At 37.6% G+C, this 17529-nt stretch overlaps 1 protein-coding gene across 1 annotated transcript in view; it reads left to right on the top strand.

Moving 5' to 3' along the window:
• TRHDE (thyrotropin releasing hormone degrading enzyme) overlaps positions 1-17529 on the top strand; it is a 446473-nt gene that overhangs the window by 285057 nt on the left and 143887 nt on the right. The gene's annotated exons all lie outside the window — the stretch shown is intronic.

The raw sequence follows: 17529 nt of genomic DNA, 5'->3' as shown, positions 1-17529 counted from the left end.
AAAACAATAATAATAATGACAATAGCAATAATAATTGGATGATGCCTTCTTTCAAGAATATAACCCAGTAGCAGATTTAAAACATATGAAATTTTAAAAGTAATTATACTGAGTCATAGTAAAGCATATATTTCATTTAACAAGCATTTATTAGGTATAAGGCATTTTGTGAAATGTTTTGCATGTATTTTTCCCATTTACTCTATACAAAAAAACTTGGGATTTGGTGTTTTTAACCCATTTGACTTAACACTGTCATATTCACTGATGAGGAAACTCAGAATTAAGAAGTTCAGTGATTTGTCCAGAGTCAGACATCCAGAAAATGAGCAAGCAGTATCTGATCTATATAACTCCAAGTTTCATATATAAAACTTCTCAGAAATAAATATATTTCAAGACAAGTTATTATATGAGCCATCACAGTGAATGGCAACTCCAAGTTCTTAGGCCACCTTTGATTCTGTCTTTTTCTCATCCTGTTTGTCAGGAAATCTTACTGTGTCTGCTGTAAAATATTTCCAGAATTTGACCTGTTCTCAACCATTGCCAGGTGGTGCTAGTGGTAAAGAACCTGCCTGGCAATGCAGGAGACGTAAGAGACACGGGTTTGATCCCTGGGTCTGGAAGATCCCCTGGAAGAGGGCATGGAAACCCACTCCAGTATTCTTACCTGGAGAATCCCATGGACAGAGAAGCCTGGTGAACTACAGTCCATGGGATCACAAAGAGTCAGACTCGCCTGAAGCGACTTAGCACACAGCACACACCCCACCATTACTGTTCCCGTACTGGTCTGAAAAACCACTGCATTGCCACAGTAGTGTCTTAAAGATCTCTCTGTTTCTAATCCTCCACCCCACAGTCTATTTTTAACCAAGCAGTCGAAGTGATCATTTTTTTTTCCACCTTATGAGAACTCATAGGATTTACTCTCTTAACATATAAAATATACAGCAGTGTTAATGATACCATGTTGTACGTTACATCCCTAGAACTTATTTGGTAACATGACATAAGGAGAAAATTTGTACCTTTGGCCTACCTTCATCCAAATCCTCACCCACTTGCCCCTGTAACCACAAATCTGATCTCTTTTTCTATGAGTTTGTCTTTGAAGTATAATTGATGTGTAACACTGTATTAGTTTCTTTGACACAACATAGTGATTTGATATTTTCATTTATTTCAAGATGATCACCACAACAGTTATGATTCATCATTTCTTCTTGTTTCATTAATTGTCCTTTCTCCCTACTCCTTGGAATACACACCTTTCTGGGTCTCAGGAGCCGCATGGCCCCCTGCTTCCCCCACCTCCTCTCTGTCTTCCCAGATCAACACCCATGTTCCCGTGTTGCTTTTGACAAGGCAAGCACCCTGGAACATTGCCTTCCAGTCTGCTGTCTGGGACAGTAAAACTTAAGCCAGATAGTCCCACTTTGCTAGAAACCCTGCAATGACTTCACACCAAAATGAGAATAAAAGACAAAGTTTACAGTGACCTGTGAGGTCCTACCTGATTGCCTCTCACCATAGTCTTCCCAAGTCCTCCATTGGTCTCTGACCCTTATTCTTTTATCCCTCCTGACTTTACCTCTTCTTATTATTGTCCCTTCACTCAATGTAATCCTGATTTACCCCTCCGGCTTTCCCTGAAATGCAACTAAACTCCCTCCAACACTAGGACCTTTGATCTGGGAATGTTGTTATTCTCAATATCAACATAGTTAGTTCTAACTTAAATTTGTTCTTGAAAACTTTATTTCAATGTCATCTTTTCAAAGATACTGCCCACTTAAAATGCCAACTGATGACCTCACTCATTTTCTTCATTCATTTTTCTTATTCTGATCCACATACTATTTGATGGCTTTCAAATGTACAATACAATTTACTCGTTATTCTGGTTATTCTGCAACCTGGTTTCCCATTTCCCCTCACTGAGTATGAGCTTCATAAAAGGAGAGATCTCTGTGTTTTTCACTGTTTTCCAGTACTCATTATGCTGCCTGCATGTAGTAGGCACTCAATAAGTATTTGCTGAGTTAAAGTAAATGTCAGAAAAGCAATATAAGCAAAACAGTGTGGTGTTTCAGAGGGAAAGATCCCATCTGTTTATAGGAATTAGGAAAAAGACTTGGTACTTGAAATAGAATTAAAGAGTTTCAGACGTAATTCCATATGAATTCTAGGGGGTAAGGAAGATCATGTCACCCAGTCACTCTGCTTGCTAATGGCTTCTGTCACATGTGGCCTGACCCCAGCCCTGGGCCACCTGGGACCCTTTCACGTCAACTCAGCGCGTCTCCTGCCGTCTCTGTACCCTCCAGCCTCAGGCACAGTCAGCCTCCTGTTCTGCAAGCTTCCCCAGCTCTTCCTCTTTTAAATAGATCCCTCTTTTCAGCCTCCACTTTCTCTGTTTACTGTCTACTACATACAGGCTATCAAATGAATATAGCATTGCTATTTTGTCCTCTTCGGCACATTTGTGTATACTGGACGGTTTCTGGTGTAGGATATGTATTGATTCACTAGCACTTGCAGTCATTTCTGTAAGACAGTTGGACAGTAGGCTTTTGGTCAGGTATATAATGGCAATAATACTAGTAGTAGGAGAAATAGTTCTTTGAGAGTTTATTTTGCCACTCAACATCCACATAATTATCTCATTAAATCTCCCATCCCTGTAAGGTAGATATTATTGTCTTCAGTTTACATAAGAGTAAACAGAATCCCAGGGAGGTTAATGGTTTTCTCAGGCTTCTAGGTGTCAGAGCTAGGATTCTCATCTCATTTTTCCTGACTCATGCTCTTTCCACTCTATCAAGATACTTTCTTTAACTAATTGCTATTATGCCACTGTTTCAATTGGAAATATGATTTGGGTTACAGTCTTTTGGCATATACTAAAGTTAGAGATTTTCCCTGAATGAGAAAATGCCGTGTTTTAAAATAAGTAATATACTGGCATACAATAAAAAATAAAGGTTTGAAGTCTGGAAAGTAACTACTAATGGTTATGATCATCTTATATGGAATATGTGAAGTTTAAGAGGTTGAAGATAATTAAGCAAAGAATAGAGAGACAGAGAGAAAAATGGAGGGAGAAAGAGAGAGAGAGATTGATATAGAGACAACTGTAGATAAATCCCATTAGAAAAAGCTAAAGAATTTACAAATGTCCAATCTGGAGGACAAGAGGGCTCAGAGGTGACTAAATAATTTGCTCTAATATATAAATGGTCATTATAGGAAGGCTGTCACCATTTCTCTGTCAACATCAAATTCTAAATAAGATAAGTGGCTTTAAATTATAGGCAGAAATTTCAGTTCATCGAAGAAAAAACTTTTTGACATAAAAGACAAACATTTTAGTATGAACCACTGAAGATGACAATCTGAATTATTTGATATTCTTTAAAAATAAAATAAAAAATCTGCCTCAAAATTAGCAAAGTAAATTATAAGACTACTAAAAAAGTTCCTACTGAATCTTGCTTCCATGGTATATTATAGTCAAAGTAATATATAATATATAATTTATTAAAAATTAATTTTGCATGCATATATTTATGTTCATATGATTTAAATTCTTGCTTTTTAGTAAATGTAGAAGTGTAAATGACAAAAGAAGCAAAGTACTTGTTTCTTGGGTAAAATGGGAAAATTTGAGATAATTCTCATCCATCTCTGAATCATCTGTTGATATCAGTGAAAAAAAATTATGAAAAGAACATCTAGAGTAGAACTTCCTTTTGTGGCTCTCTTTATTATCAGTCCTGAATATTCATTGGAAGGACTGATATTGAAGCTGAAACTCCAATACTGTGGCCACTTGATGTGAAGAGCTGACTCATTTGAAAAGACCCTGATGCTGGGAAAGATTGAGGGCAGGAGGAGAAGGGGATGACAGAGGATGAGATGGCTGGATGGCATCACTGACGCAATGGACATGAGTTTGAGTAAGCTCTGGGAGTTGATGATGGACAGGGAAGCCTGGTGTGCTGCAGTCCGTGGAGTCACAAAGAGTCGGACACAACTGAGCGAATGAACTGGACTGAGTGAATGAACTGAACTGAACTGAACTTATTACCAGTGAGTCTTGTCTTTGCCTTTAGCCTTGAAATTACCATTATTCTAGGCCAGAGGTGATTTTAAGACATCATATAAAAAAAGGACTTTTGCCCTTGTAAAGAAAACGTACATGGTGGGAGGAGATGATTTTATTGAAATTTCTGTGATAAATGCCTTTTCCACTTACTGGTAAATTATTAATTTGTGCATTCTGCTGATGGAGGCAAGCTTTCTTTTGCACATGTGTTTGACTGAGTCATCACCAATGGAATTATTTCTTTTTTTTTTCTTGCTCAAATATTATTACTTAAAAAGGCTTGCTTTTTTCCTTTCATGTTACTTACATTTCTCCCTGTTAGCTGTTCTCTGATTTATTTGATAAAATGGAAAAATAAACTATTGAAATAGTTTTAATGAAACTATTTTTATTAAATACCAGTATTTAATGAAAATACCAGTATCTAATGAAAACCAGTAGCAGATTCAGTTCAGTTTAGTCTCTCAGTCATGTCCAAGTCTTGGCAACCCCATGAATCGCAGCACGCCAGGCCTCCCTGTCCATCACCAACTCCCGGAGTTCACTCAAACTCATGTCCATCGAGTCAGTGATGCCATCCAGCCATCTCATCCTCTGTTGTCCCCTTCTCCTCCTGCCCCCAATCCCTCCCAGCATCAGAGTCTTCTCCAATGAGTCAACTCTTCGCATGAGGTGGCCAAAGTACTGGAGCTTCAGCTTTAGCATCAGTCCTTCCAAAGAAATCCCAGGGCTGATCTCCTTCAGAATGGACTGGTTGGATCTCCTTGCAGTCCAAGGGACTCACTCTCAAGAGTCTTCTCCAACACCACAGTTCAAAAGCATCAATTCTTCAGCACTCAGCCTTTTTCACAGTCCAACTCTCACATCCATACATGACCAGTGGAAAAACCATAGCCTTGACTAGACAGACCTTTGTTGGCAAAGTAATGTCTCTGCTTTTGAATATGCTGTCTAGGTTGGTCATAACTTTCCTTCCAAGGAGTAAGCGTCTTTTAATTTCATAGCTGCAATCACCATCTGCAGTGATTTTGGAGCCCAGAAAAATAAAGTCTGACACTATTTCCACTGTAGCAGATTACTCAGTAGTAAAAGGAATGGATTAACCCTGTTCAAAGGATTCGTATGCTCTCTTGCTCTGCTTAGGTATCATTGATTTATTATTGTTAACTAATAGTTGAATATGCTAGTTTGAATTTCTCTCTTTCTCTATTGAATTTCTGAATTTCTCTATTCCTTTTTACTTTGAGGAAATGCTTAAGAAAGTGCAGTGTTGGTTTTGACTTTATCTTCTGCATTTTTTGTGTAAGCTAGAGTGGTGATCACACAATATAAGAAGCTTAAGAGGCAAAGCTGTGTTAAGTCTTAGCTTGCAGAATCTGGCTACAGTGGGACTCTGCTTCTGAAGTAGCTTTATGAAATACTTTCACAGCTACAGTTGTTCTTAGTGTTTTGCTTATACAAAAAGCCTAATTCTAATTACTTCTGCAATGGTTCATTCATGTCAGACTTTATCAGTAGTCATAATTAAGAATAAAAAGTACCATTTCAATAAGTATTAATGGTAATTCTACAAAGAGTACTCCATTGCTGTAACTTGCCCAACTTGCAACTGTATGTGACTTTAATTCCATTAGGCGAGGAGGCAGCTACAGTGCATCTCAGAAGGAATGAGATTTCCATTAACAGTACAAGGTCAGTTCTGTCAGGAGGCCTGTGAATCTCACATTGTTTTATACAGGATATTCAGAGAGAAAGAGCCATTGAAGATAGAAACTACAAAGCACTGGGAATCATCCAGTGTATATTCCCCTAGCACGTAAGAGGATTGCAAGGTTTTGAATAGATTTTCCGGAATAACAGGATTTGTAGTCTTTAGAAAAAGGACAAGTAAAGTTAGAAATAAATTAAGATTTAATGGATAAACAAGAAAGGCAACTAGAATTAAAGGCTGACATTTTGACAAATGAGAAGTTTATAGAAGGAAAAGGAGAACAGAGATAAAACTTCCTTTTTACACAAAGAATGTTTGGAGGAAGTAAAGAATAAAAATATTCACAATGTAAGTAGTTTATATACCTGCAACAATGGAATAGGTTGAAAGAAGTAGAGCTGAATGAGTTTTCCAGTAGAAAAGTCATGAATGGGTTGTGTTTTAGCATCTGGTGGATTCACGTTTTTATTTACCATACTGCCTCCCATTTTTAATCAAATACCCATGGTATATTGATGCAGTATAAAAATCTTCAGAAGCCCGATATGGTTACTGATACATATAAAGTGCCTTATATGGTTACTTTACATATAAAGTGCAAAAGACTTACACCCCGATTACTTTACCATTAAGCAACTATTAAACAATTCACCTGTATTAATCAAACACATATATAAGTCTCAGTGACAGTTTCTGTTTCAAACAAGTCAAGCTGTATTACTTTGCAAGGTAAATAAAATTCTAGTCAAAAAGAGACAAACAAAAAACCTTTCTGTATGTTCCTTTTTTGGAAGGTAAATATGGCATTTCATTTGAGTCAGTGAAAATGTTTCTTTGGATACAATTTCACAGATATTATCATGGATTCTTTCAGAGGAGGCTGAGGGTCATTTGATGACCTACAGAGGAAATTACCTAGAGACGACATGTCTTATACATCTTTTATCATCTGTGCCATTACATATTTTCTGGTAGTACTGAATCAAGTTTTTGGTTTCTCTGCTTTTTAAAACTAGGATGCCTTTCTTTCACCTTTTTTTTTTTTTTGAGTTGTCTTATATCAGTATTAGAAGGCTTACCTGTGATTCCATACAGCATATTTTTACCTTTAAAAAATAGAGAGATTAAAAAAATACTGAAGCTGGATTTTGTCTTGAGGGCATTTTTCCAAATATGAGTATTTGAACAGTTTTCAAGATTTTACAGAGCAAGGAAAAGAAGACAAAGCTGAAGGCAAGAAGTTTAATGGGAGGCCTCCCTTAAAGCCAGGACCTTAAACTGCTGCACCTTTAGCACACACAGATGAACTGGAAATAAAACTGTCCCTTTCCTCAGGAGAATACAGAGAAACTGTTCCAAACTATGAAAGCAAGTAGAGAGGGAAACAAAATTTCTCCTGAAAATTTGCGATTATGAGCAACTCCTGCATAGGATTGCAATTCAAATGAAAGCTACTGTGAACATCAAGCCAGATTTTAATTTAAAATGCTTGGTTCTGGACTAGTGGTATCCCCAGATGCCACACAGAACTAAAATAAACCCTTCCAGAAATGCATGCCTTCATATCACAGCTCAAAGATCTCCACAGATAAATCCCGACAAAAAGAGCATCTCACAGTAAAAAATCACCAGCTATGAAAGGAAAGAGGGTTCCATGAACCATAAGACAGCTGAAACAGTTGAGAGCAGAATCACCCATGCATATGATTAAAACATTGGGTATGTTAGACATGGTGTATAAAACTGTATACTAATAAATTTGAGGAAATAAGCTTGAAAATACAAACACAATGCAAGCAGATTAAAGAGAATAACTAATGAGAATATCTAGAAATAAAAATGTAATAATTGTATTTAATGACATGGTATATATATGATTGCAGCCATGAAATTACAAGGCACTTACTCCTTGGAAGGAAAGTTATGACCAACCTAGATAGCATATTCAAAAGTAGAGACATTACTTTGCCAACAAAGGTCTGTCTAGTCAAGGCTATGGTTTTTCTAGTAGTCATGTATGGATGTGAGAGTTGGACTGTGGAGAAAGCTGAGTGCTGAAGAATTGATGCTTTTGAACTGTGGTGTTGGAGAAGATTCCTGAGAGTCCCTTGGACTGCAAGGAGATCCAATCAGTCCATTCTGAAGGAGATCAGCCCTGGAATTTCTTTGGAAGGACTGATGCTAAAGCTGAAACTCCAATACTTTGGCCACCTCATGTGAAGAGTTGACTCATTGGAAAAGACTGTGATGCTGGGAGGGATTGGGGGCAGGAGGAGAAGGGGATGACAGAGGATGAGATGGCTGGATGGCATCACCGACTCGATGGACGTGAGTCTGAGTGAACTCCGGGAGTTGGTGATGGACAGGGAGGCCTGGCGTGCTGCGATTCATGGGGTTGCAAAGAGTCGGACATGACTGAGCGACTGAACTGAACTGATATATATAGTTTATCACAGATTAGAATGAGTTGAAGAGAGAATTTTAAATAGGAAGAGAGAGTTGAAGGAACTAGAGTGCAGCACAGAGGAAAAAAACAACATGGTAAATATGCAAGAGTGATTAAGGAACGTAGACGAGGGGATGAGAAGGTCTAAGGGTGGTGCCTAGTCTCACATTTTAGCTTCACTTGCTTTTTCTGTCCTTTATTTCTTTGTCAAATTATTACCTCTTAATTTAAAAAGGACTGAAGTTTTCTGCTTTAAACAGTGCATTATTCTTAGAAACAAGAGCTCTGAGTTTAGTCTAAAGATTTTCTTTAAAGTAATAAAATTTTACCCATTAACAAAGCACTGTTTGTTATCTATATTCTCTTTTATTCACATATTAAAAGTGTGAGCAATGAATTTAAACATTAAACCCAGTGCATTTTTTATATTAATAGTTATTGTTTATGGAGTTTTCACTATGTTCCTGGAGTTTTACAAGAAGGCTACAAAGAAACTACCTAAAATACATACTTTTATTTAAACATTACCTGAAGCTGAGGCTTATGGTAGTTACATTTTATGGCCCAAGTTCTTGCAGCTCATAAGTAAGCTCATAACCAAGATTTCAACCCAGCCTGCCTGATTCCAGTTTCTGCTCTCTCATTGCCTGATCTATGAGTCAAGTAAGTGTCGACTTTCACAGTAGAAACAGTTATACATTTATTCACATAATTCTACCTCTCATCTGTTTCATCTCTCTTTTGAAAGGTCTTTCAGATACAGTTTCTTGCCTAAGAAAGCCAGTGTCATTGCTTTATAGTTCCTGAAGAGTCTATCTTGATCAGACAGATGCTTTTATTTTCTTTGTCCTCCATTCTCATCCATCCTTATTTTCCCTGCTCACCTCTTCCCAGTTGACATTCTTTTTCAGTTAAGCTGACAACCTAAGGATCCTCGGAAATTTTCTATACCAAGACTGTCTTGGAGCTGAGAGAGCCCTCAGTAGAGACGTGCCTGGGCCAGGGGGAGCAGCGGGAGTCAGGGTGACTCAGAGGCACAGCTGGGCTCCCACAGAGTGGGGCATATTCAGAAGTAAACTGACTGGTGTGGTTCAGCTGTGCACTGACTTTCTGCTATAATTTTACAGCAAGAATGCAACTAGTTCAGGGCCAAAAAAACATCTGGCCTGAAGTAGAGAATTTGAGGTATGGATCCCCCTGGTCAGTACTGTAAGCCAAAGCAGAGACATGAACAAGCAGTTGACTATCTATGTTTTGCTTTGTTGTTCACTCACTCACTTGAGCCTGACTCTTTGCAGCTCCATGGACTGCAGTACGTCAGGCTTTCCTGCCCTTCACCACCTCCCAGAGCTTGCTCAAACTCATGTTTCTCTTACATATTTCCTGAACAGTTTTCCAGCCGCACAATTCTAAGATAAAATGTGCAGACATTTATTGTCATATCATTTTCCTTCTGGAAGGGCATCAGTCACAGCAGGGACTTTGCAACTAAGATGGAGCAATTGAAACTATTGTAGTAGTCACGTCATCAAGAGTTTTAAGTGCTATCTAATATCTAAACGTCTTTTTCCAGTTTGAAATGGATGTGGTGATAGTGTTGGAGAAAAGGTAGCATGCTTAAAAGTATTTATGTCTGAAATAATAACCTCAATGAACACCATGTACCAGTTACTTTTATATAAGTTATTTAACTATATTAAGTCATATAATCCTTGCAACAACCCCATGATGCAGATAACCCTTTCCTTCCCCAATTTATGGATGAGGAAACTTAGCAACTTATCCAGATCACTAAGTTAGGCAATATTGAAGTCAGGATTCATACACTGGCAGTTCTCTCTGTGCTCTTTGTCAGTTAAACTTGACCAGTCATCCTTCTCTTTTTATGTTTCGAGAACAAATTGCACATCAAACATGAAGAGATAGTCATTTCTTTTCTAGTAGATCTCATATTTTAAAATGGTTTATGTATGTTTGTTTAATTCTCTCTCTTAAAATCAAAGCTTTACCTACTTTACTGCCTTGAAGATAGTGAACACACAATAAATACTTGTAGTTTGAGTGAGTTTTCTTCTTTGTGGCTGCACTGTGTAGCTTGGGGGAATCTTAAGTTCCCTGACTGGGGATTGAACCTGTGTCCCTGCAGTGAAAGCTCAGAGTCTTAACCACTGGACCACCAGAGAATTCCCTGCGTGGATTTTAGCAGAGGTTAATTCCGCCTTCCAAACCCTCAGAGGCTTTAAAGTAGTGATGCACATTTAATTTCTAGTTGGTTCAGATTCCTAACAACAGTGACTTTTGAGATACTTAGGGTTTTTATTTTAAACATTCAGCATAAAATAGAGAAGTAAATAAGGTCTGTACTATTCAGCAGAAACTTCCCTACTGGCTCAGAAGGTAAAGAATCTACCTAGAATCTGCCTGCTTGATCCCTGGGTGGGGAAGATCCCCTGGAGAAAGGAATGGCAACCTACTCCAGTATTCTTGCCTGGAAAATCCCATGGACAGAGGAGCCTGGTGGGCTACAGTCCACAGAGTCGCAAAGAGTCGGACCCGATTGAGTGACTAACACACACACACACACACTATTAAGCAGAGCCATGCTTTATTAAATGCTAACATTACCTTTTTAAGAGTTCTTTAGTTTGAACTTGTCACACTTATCCTGAAAATTAATGCAGAATGAAACTTCTTCTGCTTGTCCTGAATTACTTTACTTAAGTGATCATCCCTCATTCTGGTATCCTGTAATTCCTTCCACAAGTCTGATGGAGAAGTTAGGGATGTTCAGAACACTCCGCATCTCCGAGACGAAGGTCATGGAAAACAGCCAGCAAAGGTGCTTCACAGCATCCCTTGATGCCTCTATCAGAGACAGACTCCAGTCTGACAGACCATCCATCTCCCCCTTTATGGCATTTTTGTTCCTAATTCCACTCTTGTGTACTTTAAGAGCTAAGTCTTTCATTTTTTCCACTTTTGCTTGAGAAAACATTTTTATAGCTTTGGGACCAAATCTTTTTCATCAGCTCATTTTAATGTCTTTTTTTTTCAGTGATCTTTTTCCCAGTGGAAGCCGTGATATTGGTGGGGGATATGGGAAAAATTTGCTGAGATCAAAGCAGAATATTTTTTCTTTTCTCCCAGAAATGATAAGAGTTGGTTGCTTTTCCCTTTTTATGTTTGCTCTATCTTAAACCATAAGAAAGTTACTGCTACTGCTAAGTCACTTCAGTCGTGTCTGACTCTGTGTGACCCCATAGACGGCAGCCTACAAGGCTCCCCCGTCCCTAGGATTCTCCAGGCAAGAACACTGGAGTGGGGTGCCATTGCCTTCTCCTAAGAAAGTTAAGTTGACCATTAATTGCTTCTGAAATGAAAGGGTACTAGATCACCAGGTGTTTGGTTTATTTCTTCTAAAATTCTGGTAGTGGCAGCAATCAGGTTTCTTGCTTTGGTTGATGATGGAGAGAATGGAGGAAAGTTAAAGGTGGAAATTTGCTGCCACATACAGGAAGCTAGAATTTAGGAAGATAAGAGGAGGACCTGTGATGTAGATATTTGCTTAGAATGTGAAAGGCTTCCTTGTAGATTCCTAGGAGAAAGAACAGTGTGTATTTTTATGTATGTGTCTTGGGAAGTTTAATCTTATAAAATTGGTGTTTCCCAAAGTGCGAGCTGTGGAATATCACATATTCTCTTAAAGTGATTTTCTTCCCCTTCACTCCCATATTGAAACTTCAGACCTTACTGATTTGGCTTAATGGCATTACAGAAAAGTGCACCTTGCATGAAAATTTAAAGATGGACCGATTCTTGGTGCTTCTGGTCCACTACTGTCATAAAAGTTTGCTTTGTGATAAATAGCTTGCCAATTTGGATCCTAGATGATATGTTTTGAGTTTTGAAACTCTCTAGGATCAAAATACATTTGTGCTTTGCTACACTGAAAACAAAAATCAAACCTGAGGGGGGCAATCTGTCCTTATTTTTTACAAGAGGAGATGGTGATGAACACTTACCTTGGTGACTGGTTTCCAGATGTTGTCAAGTCCTCAAATACTAACCTGCTCCCCATTATACTCTACTACCCACAAGCATCCAGATGGAAGTGATGCCTCTGCCTTTCTAGAGGAGAAGTAAGGAAAGAAATAATTCATTTCTCAATGAAATGGGAGAAGAGGCTAATTTATTTTCTTGAGAACAGCTGAAGGTAGTTTGATGAAACTATAATCTAGGCATTTCATTCTCTTTGTAAACTCACCGCAAAGTCAGAATAGCAGAAAAGGAGATAAAGAAAACTTTACTCAAGCAATTATTTCCCTTATCCTGCAAACATTGGCACAGTAAAATAATTTCCTTAGCTTCCAGGAAGTTATTTGTATCATGTATGAATGAATTCAATAGTGAAGATGAAAAGGTATCATTCAGTTACCAAACTCATGCCCAACCAAAAGACAAAAACTGGCTGAATGGATACAAAAACAAGACCCCTACATATGTTGTCTACAAGAGACCCACCTCAAAACAGGGGACACATACAGACTGAAAGTGAAGGGCTGGAAAAAGATTTTCCATGCAAATAGGGACCAAAAGAAAGCAGGAGTAGCTATACTCATATCAGATAAATTAGACTTTAAAACAAAGGCTGTGAAAAGAGACAAAGAAGGTCACTACATAATGATCAAAGGATCAATCCAAGAAGAAGATGTAACAATTATAAATATATATGCGCCCAACACGGGAGCACCGCAGTATGTAAGACAAATGCTAACAAGTATGAAAGGAGAAATTAACAATACAATAATAGTGGGAGACTTTAATACCCCACTCACACCTATGGATAGATCAACTAAACAGAAAATTAACAAGGAAACACAAACTTTAAACGATACAATAGACCAGTTAGACCTAATTGATATCTATAGGACATTTCATCCCAAAACAATGAATTTCACCTTTTTCTCAAGTGCACATGGAACCTTCTCCAGGATAGATCACATCCTGGGCCATAAAGCTAGCCTTGGTAAATTCAAAAAAATAGAAATCATTCCAAGCATCTTTTCTGACCACAATGCAGTAAGATTAGACAAGGTATTTTTATTCTTTGCTTTTCTTTCTATATATCTGAATGATAAAAGGAAAAAATGATACATGATAAAAGGAGTTCAGTTGATCCTTTTCTGTCATGGATTAATTGCAGTGATCGAAACATTAGCTATGCTAGTATCCACTGATAATACGTACTTTATTTATTATGAATTTGGTAGGATGGTAAATTCAGTTTTATAGCCCAGTGGTTTGAGAAGCATGGCTTTAAATTGTTCTTGAACTCTGTGAGGGCCCATCTGTGTAAATAATCTCATCAGCCTCTTATGTGAGCCCATCCTTGAAGAGTTCCTCATGTGGATGCCTAATGAAAAAATATACTATGCTCTTGTCCTTGTCAGTGGTGTCAGAACATATGAGGTGTTCAGCATAACTGCTAAATAAAGCTTCTGCTGTAAGAGGAGGCCCAGCAACATTTTGTCTGGATGAGTAAGCAACATCCTGGGTTTCACAGAAAAAAGACAATCCTGAGTCCAAATGAAGGACACAGTTATTTATGGTCATGTCTAGTGAATTTTGTTCATGTGGAAATTATGCCTAAAAGTTCAGAGAACTGACCTCCAAGTCTCCAGTCTTCTGGACTTGAATTTCTTTGATTTTCTCTGGAAGTGTCTTTTAACACCTGTCCCCAAAGATGTGTTTATACCACTCAAGGCAAAACTTATCCTAAGATATATTTGAATCTAGGGTTTCTGAATTAGACTAACAAGCTAGGCATGGTTACATAAAATACCCTGTGAACATAGTCATTGCCCCAATTTACTTCATTTTAAAGTCTTTTGGAAAAATACCACTTGACATGTTTTAGGAAAAGCAAGTTTTGAAAATCTGAATCCCTTTTTAAAATAAAATTAATATAACTTTGCCCTTTAGGTATGTGTATTAAGTTGAAAAGTATTATATTCATAGGTCAGACATAGTTATTTTTATTATATCCAAAGGTCTGTCTAGTCAAGGCTATGGTTTTTCCAGTGGTCATGTATGGATGTGAGAGTTGGACTGTGCAGAAAGCTGAGCGCTGAAGAATTGATGCTTTTGAACTGTGGTGTTGGAGAAGATTCCTGAGAGTGCTTTGGACTGCAAGGAGATCCAACCAGTCCATTCTAAAGGAGATAGCCCCGGGTGTTCTTTAGAAGGAATGATGTTGAAACTGAAACTCCCAATTCTTTGGCCACCTCATGTGAAGAGTTGACTCATTGGAAAAGACTCTGATGCTGGGAGGGATTGGGGACAGGAGGAGAAGGGGACGACAGAGGATGAGATGGCTGGATGGCATCACCGACTCAATGGATATGAGTGAGCTCTGGGAGTTGGTGATGGACAGGGAGTCCTGGCGTGCTGTGATTCATGGGGTCGCAAAGAGTCGGACATGACTGAGCGACTGAACTGAACTGAACTGAACTGAAGGTTACTTATTTCCAAATATATCAACCCTTTCAAATCTATAAATGGTACAATGTAGTGAAACACTTAAATATTAATTAGCCTGATGAATTACAAAATGAAAAGATTCTGTCTAGTGTATTTTGAGATTATATTATTGAAAGTTAGGCTTGGATTCATTTGCCTTTACTATGTATAATCATATAGAATCTTAAGACAGTACACTAGGCTTCTTCTGTTTCTTATTAATGTTCGTGTGTGTGTGTGTGTTTGTGTATGTAGGTGGCAACTTTTAGGCTATTGTCTTCTTCCCAAAAGGATTCCCAGTGACCTATGGTGAAGGATTTTTAGAGCAATACCTGTTTTAGTAGGAGGCTGGGTTAGATGGATACATGAATGAATCAAAGAATTTTCCAGTTTGATGATGAACTAAACAAGCGTCCATACACAGCTGCCTGATTGTGGAAGATTTTTCTAGAGAATATCCTTATACTATATGGCAGATTAATGCTTAAATCCTAAATACAAAAGGAATATTCAGTTTATTCAAGCTGCCTTTTGAAGGACAATCTACATATTCCTCTGAAAGTCTTCTTTCTTTCAGCCATTTCTTATTTTCAAGTGGTTGCTCTTTAACTCCAAGTAGACCTAAAAACAAACCAATTACATCTACTTTGTGTGAAACTTTCCTATATTTGAAAATTATTATTAAGTGTTGACTGACTTTTTTCCAGGAAAAAATCTTTATATCTACTTTTTAAAAACTTTTAATCCTATACCTGGATTTTCTATGATGTTCCTCTGACATTTTTACCTATAACCTTTTTTTTTTTTTCCCTCAAGCACAGAGTTATTTTAAATCATGTTCAATATAACAGTTTTTTTCCCTGCATTATATTTTACATCTCATTCTTGTGCTCACTCTAAAGAGCCCTTCCAGATACTCAGGATACAAAGGTCATGCATTTTACTGTTGCGCTTCCACTGGGTTGATTTCTTTATACCTTTTTTCATATAACATTGCTAAAATCCTGTTTTTTTCTAGCAATTCAGACAAATAGCCCTTGCTTGCTTCTTGTAAGCTATTGGTAGACAATTTAGAAATATTATTCAATATTTCAAGATTCCAGCCTCTTTTGACTTGGTTATTAAGCTTCTAATTGATATTTTATGTTACCTGGATGATTGTACTTTGTAAACATTCTGTTGATGATAGGTAATAGTTCAAAATTATTATTTAAAAATATGCAGAGACATTTTTCTATGTGGTAAGATCACTTCTTTATAACCTGCAAATAGATTTTGTCTGCAACATGAAGATTACACAAAAGTGCCTGTCTCCTGGCGCTCAGGACCAGTGCACTGGGATGACCCTGAGGGATGGGGTAGGGAGGGAGGTGGGAGGGGGGTTCAGGAGTTCAGGATGGGGACACAGGTAGATCCATGGCTGATTCATGTCAATGTATGGCAAAACCACTACAATATTGTAAAGTAACTAGCCTCCAATTAAAATAAATTAATTAATTAAAAAAAATTAGAGCTAATAGAGTTACTCTGAGAAACCCTAAAAAGAAAAAAACCAGTGCTTGTCTTCTACCAAGGCTTGTCCTCCTCCAAATGTCACTTTCGGTTGAGCTACACTTAACAATGCTCCAGCTTGAATACAGAGTCAGTAAAGTGTCTGCACATGGGTATCGGAGATTTGGAAGCCTGTCTCTTCATGAGTTTAAAAACAAAAAGTACTTTTTATAACTAAAGATTATAATTTATTGGTTGAATGAATGAGATTATTTAAGAGAAAGTATTAAGAAATATTGAGGCTACTACAGTAAATCTATAAAAGGGAATCTTGAGCTTGGGGATCCCCCAAAAAAGTCCATGTAAATGAATGAAAAAAATCTGTATTTAGTTTTATACAATCATTTTCTTCCTGGCATCTCCACCTGGGATAGACTTTGTCCCAAATGAGGTTGCTATCATACTTATTTACTGTTTTTTAAAATTGCTTTCTGCCAGTATTTCATACATTGATGCATTTACTTAGTCATCTTATTAAATAGGCATGTATAGTGACTCAGACAGTAAAGAATTTTCCTCAAGTGCAGGAGACCTGGGTTCAGTCCCTGAGTTGGGAAGATCCCTTGGAGAAGGGAATGACAACCCACTCTTGGAAAACTCCATGGACAGAGGAGCCTGGCAGGCTACAGTCCATGGGGTCTCAAAGATTCGGACACAACTGAGCAACGAACACACACACATACATTGAATGTACAATTATGCAGAAAGATGCTTGATTTTGTGGATCAGGGACCCTCCCTTCGTGACTTGAAATTAGTGTGGCAAATAATTGTAGTATGTATGTATGTAGGATGTAAATTCTCAACACAGATATAAAAATAGGTATAAAAAACAAGAGTTCCAGGAGAATTATAAGAACAATCTTATAATGGGTTTTTTGAGTTGCAACATTTCTTTTTAAAATAGTGGCATTAAATTTAATAGAAAACTTAAGTTATACTTGAGTTAAGATGATTTTGGGCAATTGGGGCATATTTCACACATGAAGAACTTGTTCAAAGACAAGGAAAAGGGAAGTACAGGGAGACCAGAGATATAGCTCTTTACATGGTCTCTCAAAAGACAATGCAGGTCACAGTCTGCGGGGAGGGATCATAAAGAAGACAGAGGCAGATATAAGAAAGCACTATTCTCTTAAGAGTCACATGCCCATTCATTTTTTTCCTTCTGTCAGTAAGTCAAATAAAA

This window comes from Bos mutus, chromosome 5 (assembly GCF_027580195.1).
Source record: "Bos mutus isolate GX-2022 chromosome 5, NWIPB_WYAK_1.1, whole genome shotgun sequence".
Classification (NCBI taxonomy): domain Eukaryota; kingdom Metazoa; phylum Chordata; class Mammalia; order Artiodactyla; family Bovidae; genus Bos; species Bos mutus.
The sequence above is the reverse complement of the archived record's forward strand: the minus strand, read 5'-3'. Positions and strand labels throughout refer to the sequence as shown.